The sequence below is a fragment of the Acinonyx jubatus genome, chromosome D2 (genome assembly GCF_027475565.1).
Source record: "Acinonyx jubatus isolate Ajub_Pintada_27869175 chromosome D2, VMU_Ajub_asm_v1.0, whole genome shotgun sequence".
NCBI lineage: Eukaryota > Metazoa > Chordata > Mammalia > Carnivora > Felidae > Acinonyx > Acinonyx jubatus.
Genome location: NC_069393.1, coordinates 28,257,138 through 28,269,595, shown reverse-complemented (window position 1 = coordinate 28,269,595; position 12,458 = coordinate 28,257,138). Strand labels below are relative to the sequence as shown.

At 33.5% G+C, this 12,458-nt stretch overlaps 1 protein-coding gene across 9 annotated transcripts in view; it reads left to right on the top strand.

The window, feature by feature from the left end:
• Nucleotides 1-12,458, top strand: part of HERC4 (HECT and RLD domain containing E3 ubiquitin protein ligase 4) — a 137,326-nt gene that overhangs the window by 7,985 nt on the left and 116,883 nt on the right. The gene's annotated exons all lie outside the window — the stretch shown is intronic.

Genomic DNA, 12,458 nt, shown 5'->3' with positions numbered 1-12,458 from the left:
AGAAAACGTATCAAGTACCTGGGTATGTATCATACCCATATTAAAGAATAATCTTTAATCAGGTAACTATTAAAGAAAATCTAATAAGGAACATGTATTCATATGTTGTTGCAAGGGCTTTTTTGTGGTAGGATTGTGTTAGTGAGTAGAAAAGTGGGAAATGTTAGTGAAGAAACCATACTGAAGAGCCCATGATTTATCTCCTTTTAGCTTCTGTGGGTTCTTTTCATGCTGATGGAATTAAGGCAATAATTATTTATTAAGATATATAATCATCTTAATGAATTGTGATAGTTACTTTACATGGAAGAAAAACCTGTGCTGTATATAAATGTATTCAATTGGAGTTATTGTTATTAAAAAGGGAATTTTCGGGGCACCTGGGTGACTCAGTTGGTTAAGTGTCTGACTCTCGATTTCAGCTCAGGTCCGTGATCTCATGGGCGTGAGTTCAAGCCCCTTATCGGGTTCCACGCTGTGCATGGAGCCTGCTTAAGATTCATATTCATTCTCTCTCTCTCTCTCTCTCTCCCTCTCCCTCTCTGCCCCTCTACTTCTCCCCTCTCCCTCCTTTCCCGTCCCTCTCCCTCCCCCTCTCCCTCCCTTTCTGCCCCCTGCCCCTTTCCAGCTCATTCTCTCTCAATGTTAGGGAAGTTTCTTGAATATTGGTGGCTCAGTCTTTAAACCATAATATTTAATTTGCATGTAATTATTTTTTCTTCAGTTCTAGGATGGCAGAAATTTAGTTTAGCTTTTCTTCACCTTAAAGAAAATGTTCTAGGGTTCTTTAATAATGTGTTTTTCACATAATTTTGAAAGATCCTAATTATTTCTTTATTAATATTTAAGCTTAGTTACATTTTATTCCTTTGCTAGGTGTCCTCCTATTCTGAAATAACTCATTTTTAGTGTATAGTTTTTTCTAGTTATAAAAGTATTTCATATTCTTGGTAGAGAATTTGAAAAATACAGGAAAGTAAAAATCAACTATAATACCATCATGTATAGGTAAATACTATGGTCATTTAACACTTTTTCTATACTCATATGTTTGTGATTGCAGACTGGAAGTATGTTCTTATATCTCAATTTTTTTCAGTAACAATTAAATAATAAGTATTTCCCCATGTTTCACAATATTGTTTAGGGATATTGTTAATGATAATTTAACACTTCATCATTTAAATGTAGCAAAATTTGTGTTCTCCTATTTTTTGGAGATACATAATATATATGATATATATATATAATATAATATATATATCAGGTTAGTCTTCATTTGCATCTCTGTTAATTTCTTTAGGAAAAAGAACATCTTTAATTTTAGCAAATCTAGAATAAAACAATAACCAATTTATTTTTAAAAATTTAAGTAAGCTTAGTTGTGCCTCACCCTACAAAATTGATAAGCTTAGAAGATATTTGTTAATGAAAGTTTTAAAAATGTATTCATTTGACAAGCTTTTGAATATAATTGATGAATATTATTTAAAGATCTAGAAAGGAAGATAAAACAAGCGCAGAAATAAGTAGAAATGCATCTAATGTGCTAAGTGTTATAAAAGGCATAAACAGAACACTGTGTACAGAGGAATAGTGTAGCCATTTGGAATGGAATGGATTGTAGGTGACTTTTTATAGGGAAGATAGCATATGACCTGGAAGGATACAAGTATTTAAAGGAGGAAAGAATGAAGAGGCTTTATAGGTAGCTTAGCTCAAGTGGAAATAGACAAATGGGAGACCTATTAAGGGAATTGTAGTCCAGTTAACTAAAATGTCTGAGAATAGAGAGCAAGAAAGTTAGAAGGTAAAATTGAGGTCAGGTTATAGAATTAATCAAGTTAGGGTTTTAATTGGGTGTATATTCACTGATTGTTTGTAATGAGAATTATCAGGTTTTTATAAAGGAGGGGAGAGAATTTGGAGGTAATCAGTTAGGCTATAAGGGTGCCCCCTTTAAAACAACAAGGGAGAGGTGCTTGAGTGGCTCAGTGGGTTAAGTGTCCAACTTCAGCTCAGGTCTTGATCTCACAGTTCCTTGTGTTTGAGCCCTGTTTTGGGCTTTCTGCTGTCAGCACAGAGCCTGCTCCCAATCCTCTGTCCTCTTCTCTCTCTCTGCCCCTTTTCTGCTTGAGTGCTCTCTCTCTCAAAAATAAATAAACATTAGGAAAAAAGCAGCAAGGGAGCAGTTAGATCAAGGAGAAATTAGGGAAGCGGAAAGAATGGATAGGCTGTGGTAACCAAATAGAAGTGAACAGTAAGGGTAAAGAGCAGAGCCAGGTGTGATCCTAGGTTGAATCAGTAATTAATATAAATAGGGAAGCCAGGAAGGGGAGGAATGTTAATTGTTTTGTTTCAGCAGTGGAAAAAATATTTGGTGAAGTGAATTTTGTTTTGAATTTGGTAACCGTATTCAGTGATAAGTGAGAAATTCAGTATTACAAGTGGGGAGAAAGATCAATGCTAAAGGAATGAGATGTTTTATTTCCTCTTCAAAGTAGGCTAACATTCCAACTGTATATTTCTCGCCGATTCCAGCCTATCAAGTAATTAACAGTCTGAACAGTAATTTTGTCTTTTTGGGAGACTGAAGTATCTGGTGATGTAACACCTTTGTAAAATTAAACTTTTTATTGCCAGGGACCATTTGAATTTTATTAATTGGTTAATTTACTTATTTTTGCTTAACTGTCACAAACCTATTAATTATGCCTGACTTTATGACTTCCTTCCAGGTTACTGGAAACAAAGTTTTTGAAATCACAAGATGCAATCACATAGAAGTTGCTTTTGATTCCACTAATTGATGAAATAATTGTGACTATAAATTGTAAATGTGCTGGCATTTAGGCAAGAGTCCCTAAGAAATGTGTCCTCTGAGATGATGCTGTTTGTTGCTTCTGTGAAAGGGAAATGGGAATGGGACAGGAAAAGTGTAAGGCTAAAAGAGAAGCAGAATTAGGAGCATCTGAAAACAATTGGAGCAAAGTTTAGCTGCTTTACCTGTGAGTTATTTGAAGGCTTTGTTTTGTTTTGTTTTAGAATGGCAGGACAAAACTCAAGTAGAGCTTAGATTGCTTCCCATAATTGGTCCCAAGTATTTATCACTTAGCAAATGTATACTTTGTGATTTCTGATTCAGGGATTGCTTACCTATAGATTGCGTAAGTAGGCTTTCTAACAGAAATGGACTTCATGGACCTACACTTATCTTCTGGAGAGTAATTAGGTAAAAGCCTGACAGGTTGGTGTTACCTCTGTCTGAACATAGGTCTATTTCTGCACCGAGTTGAGGAATTGAGTAAGTCTCTGCAACTGGAAATGTGGAGGGAAGGGAATACTTTAGAAGTTGGTATGATAATGTAAAGGGAGAAGAAAGATACAAACCTCATTACTGGAGAGAAATTTAATGAGAAGTATTATTTGGAATATATTTAGATATGGAATATTGATGTTTAAAAATAATAACGGTAACTACCATTATGTGCCAGGCACTGTGTTACATCCTTTATATGTTATCCCAGAATCCTAAAACCACCCTGCCAGGTACATATTAGCACAGTCTTACTGTTGAGGGTAAATAAAACTTCAAGACGCTAAATAACTTGCCCAAAGTCAAAATTAAAATGCAATGAAAATAAGAACCAATTAGATGTCAATAATGGAAGAAAAGACACCATTTATAATAGCAAGAGAAAGATAAAATGACCCAGGAATAACCTAAGAAATGTGCAAGACTACTGAAGAAGACTTGAAAGCATTTCTAAGGGATGCAAAAATTATAAGCAAATGGAAACCACATTTGTAGGTAGGAATATTCAACCTAAGCAAATCTGTCAGTTTTCTCTAAAATTAGTCAATTTAAGGTGATCGTAATAAAAATACCAAGTGTTTTTTGTTTGGAGGGGGGAGGGAGGAGAGCTAAATAAATGGATTCTCTTGGTCTTATGGAAAAAATAAAGCAGCTCAGGAAAACTGAAAAATAAGAACAGAAATATGTAACTAGATAATAACATTTTATTTTTAAAGTCTTAATAGTAAAAACTGCCTCACAAGTACGTATCAAACCACGAAAACAATATAAAGCCCAGACATAGACCCAAATCACCTCAAATGAAATGGGGAAAAAATTCAAGTGGGACTATTCAGTAAATAATCTTGGAATAAGTAGGAACATCATCTAGGGAACAAAAAAAATTGGATTACTGCCTCATGCCATGTATATATTTGGATAAATTCCAGATGAATCAGATTAAATGTAAAGACTGTAATGATAAATGTGCTCAAAGAAAACATGGACAATTTTGTTTATTATTTTGGAGTAAGGAAAGCCTTTCTGACTGAACTGTGAAGATGTATAGAAAAGTAAACTACATGAAAAAAATTTTGTTAGGTAGAAATCACCGTGTAAACAAGTTAAAAGATGAATGGGAAAATATTTACGACTCATTACAATAAAAAATGCTAATTTCCCAGATATGAAACAGTCCTAGAAATTGATAAGATGAAAACAATCCAGTAGCAACATTGTCACGGGATATGAACAGGCAGTTTACAAAAAGGGAAACATTTTACAAATGACTCTTAAATGAATACTCTTCAATCTCATTCACATTAAGAGAAATGCAGAATACTACACTGAGGTACCATTTTTTTTTACATATCAGGTTAGCAAAAATCCTTAACTTTGATAATATAGTAGACCCTCCAACCCACATCCAGGGTTTCACTTTCTGAGATTTCAGTAACCCACGGTCATCTGCAGGTCCAGAAGCAGATGTTCCTCCTGATGTCAGAAGGTCAGTAGTAGCCTAATGTTATGTGCCTACATCATCCACCTCATTTCATTTCATTGATAGGCGTTTTATCATCTCACATGTTCACAGAAGGGTGAGTACATTGCAATTAAGATGTTTTGAAAGAGGGAGAGACCACATAACTTTCATTGCAGTATGTTATAATTGTTCTGTTTTATTGTTAATCTCTTACTGTGTCTAATTTATAACTTAAACATTATCCTAAGTATCTATAGGAAAAAACAGTATATTCAGGGTTTAGTACTATCCATGGTTTCAAAATGGCATCCATTGGGTCTCAGAATATATCCCCTGTGAATAAGGATGGGGGGAATGCTATATACTCTGTATGGCGAGGCTGTCAGTAAACAAGTGTTCATAGGTTGTTGGTGTAAACTGATAAGCATTATGAGGGTATTTTGCTAGTATGTGTTAGAATTGCAAATGCACATACTTACTCTCCAAGAAGTGCAAGAATATAACTTGTGCTCTGATAACTCCATTTGTGCCTGTACAAAATGACACATTGACATATTACTGAAACATTGTTAATAGTAGAAAAAGATTAGAAACAGTCTTGTGACTGTCTTGGGAACTGGTAAAATAAATTGTTCAATCAATGTGTTGTAATACTGTGCAGTTGTGAAAAGAGTAAAGGAATTTTCTGTGTACTAATATGTAAAGATTTCTAAAATACATTAAGTAAAAAGAGCAAGGTGTAGAACATTGTATAGAAAGCTATATTTTAGATAAAATGTGAAAAAATGTACATTTGGATTTGCATATAGATACATTAAAATAAACCCTGGAAGAATACATACATCTAATAACAGTGGTTACCTTGGTGCAGAGGTAAGATAAGGGCTGAGAAGTAGGTTGGTGGAGGACATGGATGGTAGACCTAGATTTCTACTGCATACCCCCCCCCCTTTTTTTTTTAACAATGTAAATATATTATTTTTTAATTCATTTTTTAAAGGTTAGGCTCTGGAATTAGAGTGCTTAGATACAAATTCTGAATTCTGACTCTTATTTCTTAGCTATGTTATCTTGCACATATTGCTTAGCCTTTTTGCACCTAAGTATTCTTTTCTGTTAGGATAATCATATCAAATTCCTAGGGTGGTTTTAAGGATTAAGTGAGATAACACATAAAAGTGAAAAGAACAATGCCTGGCATGTCATGAGTGTTCTAAATGTTTCTTAAAAGAGAAATACCCTTAATGTTAGAGTGGGAATTTAACTTTAGGTCTGCCTTACACTGAAGTGGGTTATATGCTATTTCCATATTTGCCTTTACGTAGGAAATACATATCTTTCCATTTATAACAAAACTTCAGGCATTTATTCAACAATTGTGCCTTCCAACTAATGTCCCAGACATTGCATCAAGCATGAAAATACTTCTTTACGTTTAGTGTTCTATTACCTTGTTGGAGCTCATATTTAAAAATTAGGCCAAAATTTCAAAAAAAATGTTATGTTTGTGATACTTACAGGTAATGCTATATTAGAGCACAATATAAAATGAATTGGATTCCTTTACCATCAGACTTAAAGATGTAATGATACAGAAAAATAAAAGAATTATAGATGCTTTTTTTGTTCCTGTAAGAAGTACATAAATGGTAGAGGTTAGATATATCATTTATTTTCAAAAGTTAATTCAGTGATGAATAATTAGAAGATGTCTTAGTCCAGTCAGATCACTGCCATAAAATTAGTATATTGTGAGTGGCTTAATAAATAACATGTATATTTCTCATGGTTCTTTAGGCTAGTCATTCTAAGATTAAGGTGCTAGCAGATTTGGTGTCTGGGAAGGACTTGCTTCTTGGTTCATAAATGGTCATTTTCTCACTGCCTTCAAATGGTAGAAGGGCTGAGGGAGCTCTCTGGGAAAGGGCACTAATCTCATTCATGAGGGCACCATGACTGCAAGACAGAGAAAATCAAGGAAGACAAGTATACATATTTCTGACATTATAAAACTTATAAGATGTGGAGAAAAGAGGAACATTTTAAATGGAAACAGTTGTACTGTAAGTTAGCCATCTCCATCTCTCCAAAACAAACTACAAAAACAACTCTTCTTTATTAATGTTTCTTGAATTCACTTAGGTTCAAACCTTAGATTCATCTTAGGGTCTGCTTCCTAGTCTGGAACACCAACATTGACTCAGTTGCCAAATCTTACTGATTGATATTTTAGTAACTCTCTGTCTTGTCTGTCTGTCTGTCTGCCTTTCTTTTTTTCTTTTTTCTTTTTTTTTTTTTGCAAAAGGCTATTTGACCTTGAGCTAGTTGTTTTAAACTCTCAGACCCTTAGCTTCCTCCTATCTCAAGCTAAAATTCTTTTTTTTTTCCTAGTTAGACCATTACTATCTGTGCAAAAACAATGGCAATAGCTTTTCTGCTGATATCCTTGCTCCAGTCTATCCTTTTTGGTAATTCCAGGTTATTCTTTCTATGGCATATTTCCATTTCTGTCTCTTGAATATTGCTCAGCTGAAGGACAATCCTGTATCATTGTGGTCACTCTTGTAAGAACTCAGATCAAATATTTTGTGCAGTGTCCAGCACAGTTATGTGGCATTCAGTAAATTAAGTTGTATTATTGTTTTCCTGTTATATTGAATTATTTGGATAAAAATCTTCTCTACCATGTCAGTAATTAAAGGGTAGAAACCTTTAACACTTTAGCTTTAGTACTGTAGTGACAACACTATGGTACACACAGAAGAAACCCAGGGGGTTGTTGAATAAACACATGATCAGTGTATTTTATTGGATGTACCATAGGAAGAGAAAATTGTAGGTTCTTTGAATAAGCTTGATGGCCATCAGCTGTGTTCTAACCAAAATTAGAAAACTTAAAATTGTAAGAATATACATGTTTCATACGATACGGTAAAGTGTGGCCATAAGAGGAAACAAGAATGAGGGTTGGAAGAAGTTTATTGTATTCAGGTCCCAGAGAGAGAGGATCAGATGCCACAAAGCCATAGGGGAGAACACTAGGGTAGTTAGGAAGCAGAAGACAAGAGCATAGGGACATCTTAGTTCATGGCTTTTATTGGGGTTTTCTTGGGAAAGGCAAGACTGGGCAGAATAAACAGTTTGGATTGGCTAGTTTGGTTAATTCCTCCAGGCTTTGGGCTAGAAGGGTTGGTTCTTAGTTTCCTCGTCCCTGGCCCTGGGGTGATTTAGGGTGAGGGAGGTACTGGCTTGGTGTGTGAGAGTTAGATAAGGAGATAGTTGGTAGTATAAACTCTGGACTGGTTGGTTTGCATATGAACAGCATGCTGGTAGGCAAGTTGTTATCTTTAGGAATTAGCTAGTCCTGGGAATGGCCATTTCTTCTGGGGTCTGTAAGTCTCTTGCTCCCCAAATGTCAGTGTTAAGAATGCAGAAATCAAGAAAATATAGTTAATGTAATTGGCCCTGTGATGAATAGGTGCCATCTATACCAATGAAGACTCTAAGAAAACACAGAATAAAAACTCTGGTAATATATTCTGAGGGTTCATTCTTGTCTTAAAAAGAAAGTTAAAGCAACTGTTTGATATTTATGTTAGGGACTTTACATTTCAACTTCTTTTCTCTTCAAAGCAATTAATTGCAGTGGTTTCCAGACATCCAGAAAGGACTTTTCTAAAGAAAAATGTTGTAAAGCCATAAGTATTCACAAAATTTTAAGTATATTTTGAAAATAAATTATTAAAACATTAATACCTTGTTATTTAAATGTTAAAAGCACAACAGTTCAATAAATAGGGAAATGTTTATATTTAGTGCCTTTATCTGTGAAGTAGGGATGATGGTACACACCTGCCTCATGGTGTTATGAGGATTAAATGAGATTACATATTTAACATAGTGCCAGGCACATAAGCTCTTTATGTATGTTAACTGTACACCTGTAGGTAATAGAATGCATGAAAGAGTTATGAACTTGTAAACATATCCATCATAAAGAATTTTGTAATCTAATTAGTTATAACTCTAATTTTATGATATTTTTTATTGTGGGCTGTCAACTGAGACATGTAAATTACTTTATGTTAACTTTAGATTTTATCTGGGAACTCATTAAAATGTTTTGGTGACTATAGGTTGTATCATTCCAAATTCCTATTGGTAGTAATTTTAGAGAATAAACATTTTCATTTAACTTTCAGTTTCAGTTTTTATTTAGTTTAGACATTTAGTTTTATTTCTTTAATTCTTGATTCGTTTTATATTTTATTGTTATGTGTATTATATTACAAATCCTTTACAAAGTGTCAATAAACAATAATTTCACTTTAAGAAGAGAGAAGTATATGCCTTGAGTGAAGTAGTCTTGTGGTTATTATTTCTGTAACAAAATTAGTAATATGATTACGTAAAAAGAAAAAAAAACACTATAAATTATTTATTAGTGCTGTGCACTAATCCCAAGTGATTAATGTCCTAATCTTTAAAAAGTCAAAATCATAGGGGCGCCTGGGTGGCTCAGTTGGTTAAGTGTCTGACTTTGGCCCAGGTCATCAGCTCACAGTTCGTGGATTCGAGCCCCACATCAGGCTCTCAATGCTGACAGCCCAGAGCCTAGAGCCTTCTTCGGATTCTGTGTCTCACTTTCTCTCTGCTCACCTGTGCTCTCTTAAAAATAAATAAACATTTAAAAAAATTAAAAATCAAAATCATGAAATGCATCAACTACACGTATAGTTATTTAAATAATGAAAGAAGTAAAAGTTACTTGTAGATAACTAGTATTGACAATTTAGTATTTATTTTTTCAGTATTTTCTCTGCATATACATTGGGGCTGTGTGTGATATAATTTTAAATAAGAATGAAATTATATAATACTTTTAAAATTTTGTGGTATCTTGCAAACTTAAAATTTTTAGAGTCAGTTTTTTAGTGTACTTTCTTTTGCTCTAGTTACAGCTTTGAGTTATTCGGAGAGAAGGGAAAAGGAAACCTATATTTATAGCAACTAATGAGCCATGGTAGGACAGAGGATTTTGAAACTTAAGCTCTGATAGAATTAAACTTTTAGTAAGAAATTGAAATGGTACTTCTTTAGATTAGCTATTTAACAATGTATATTCCTTCTGACCTCAGTTTTAAATTATCAAATTGCTATGCTTGTTGCTATTCATAACAATATTGTTTTTTAGACCCTGATAACTTGAACAATATCAGCAAAGATTTTTGTTCCCTGTATAAAACATTGATAGTTGTTCAGCCTTTGTTGGAATTCTTTTTTTCTTTCTTTTCTTTTCCTTCCTTCCTTCCTTCCTTCCTTCCTTCCTTCCTTCCTTCCTTCCTTCCTTCCCTCCCTCCCTCCCTCCCTCCCTCCTTCCTTCCTTCCTTTAAATATATGTAGAACTTCATTAAACTTGACCACATTAAGAGTTAATAATTGTGGGAGTGCCTGGGTGGCTCAGTTGGTTAAGCAACTGACTTCGTCTCAGGTCATGATCTCACGGTTTGTGGGTTTGAGCCCTGTGTCAGCCTCTGTGTTGACAGCTCAGAGTCTGGAGCCTGCTTTGGATTCTGTGTCTCCCTCTTTCTCTGTCCCTACCTGCTTGTACTCTATCTCTCTCTCTCAAAAATAAATAAACATTTTAAAAAAAAAAAAAGGATAATTGTAGACTTGGATCAGTTGTAATTGTACTTTCATACCACATAGTCCCTGATTTATGAATGAATGGTGTTTTTAAAAACCAAATTTTTCTTTGCTTAAAGAAATATTGCTAGATCATAAGTAGATTTTCAAACTAATCTTTGGAATAATTCTACCTAAGTATAATCTATCAGTAATTATATTTAATTGACCTTTATAGTATTTTCTGTCGAAAAATTCATTTGAGTTTTAAATTTGGATGTCAAAAATTTATCTCTACCCTTCATGGCTTGTTTAGCTCTCTTTATCTGTTCCAGAAAGCCTAAGAAAGATATATGTGGGCATTTAACTTAACTATAGATCATGGTTTAAAGGTAAACAGTACCTGACTATACCTTGTGTCTTCTGTTACTTCAGGTTAGTTATTTCCTTAGAGTTTTGATTTTGGGAAACAAAGGACATTTATTCCTGTGAGGTTCAGGGTCATTTATAAGTTGAGGGTTAGCTATACTTGGAAAAAAGCCTTTTATTTTTTCTGATTACCAAAATGATACATGTAATCTTTTTCTTTTATAGAAATATATGATTTAAAAAGTGGAAGCCACTTTACCCTGACATTCTAAAGCTGACTACTACTATTTGTTTATATTTTTGTATTTTTTATACCTATATAAAAATACGTAATTCTCTGTATATACAAAAGTTTTGTGGTTTTGCTTTTTCATTTAGTATATTTCTGTTTTTTCATGTTAGTATACATTCTTTTTAATAGAAGCATCAATTTTTTCTTCCACATTTTTTATTTAAATTCTAGCTAGTTAACATATGTAATATATCGGTTGTAGGAGTCAAATTTAGTGATTCATCACTTAGATATAACTCCCAGTGTAGGAGCATCAATTTGTATTACATGAATGTTCCATAATTTATGTACCTACCTGTTATTGGAAATCAGGTTATTTCCTGTTGTTGTTTTTTCCCCAGGTACAAAATGTAATTCAGTAAACATTATTTTATAGTAAATCCCTAAAATGAAAGTTTCTGGGTCAGAGGCATGTATGTTAAAAATTAAAATACATATTGCCAACTTTTATTTGGCTTATATTTTGAAGATTGTTTAGAGAACTATCCTTCGCCAATTCTTTAAATACTTTTTTCCATTTATTTTAATCTTTTGACATGGAAATAATGTAATTGTAAACTAGAAACTTCCAAATTTTAAAATCAATTACCTGTGATTGAATTATTCAAAATAAATTATTTCTTTCTTTGGTTTGCCTAGAAAACAGAGATGGTAATACTTGGCCAAGTTGACAGGAATGTTTTGAACCTAAAAATATTTACCCAGGTGTATTCATTTGCTAGGGCTGCCATACAAAGTATGACAAACTAGGTGGCTTAAGTAACAGAAATGTATTATCTTATAGGTCTAGAGGCTAGAAATCCAAGATCAAGGTGTCAGCAAGGTTGGTTCCTTCTATAAGGCCTCTCTCCTAGTTTCTGGTGGTTTGCTATCAGTCTTAGGCATTCCTTCATATGGTATTTTCCCTGTGTAATTGTGACCACATTTTCCCTTTTGAGGATTTAGGGACCTACCCTCCTCCCCCGTATGACCTCATCTTAACTAATTATATCTTCAATGACCCTGTTTCTAAGTAAAGTCACGTTCTGAGATACTGGGGATTAGGACTTAAACATATGCATTTAGGGGAGAACACAAATTATCCTGTAACAACAAGATTTTGATATCTGTAGGTGAAAGAGGATACAGAGTAACATAATGTTTATATTTTCCTTCAAATTAGACGTTTTAGAATTTTGAATAAGAAGTAGTTTTTAAGAGATGCTAGTTGTGAATATGTTACTATAATGGTGTTTCTGTAGTATTTATTGCCTTTAAATCCAAAAAGCAATACTTTTTTTTTTTTTGAGAAGACAGTATATTCTTTACTGTTTTTTTTTTTTTTTTTTTGTTTACAAGATTCTCAGAACATATTATTGATGATTATATCTTAGTATCAGGTTTAAACCCTGGTT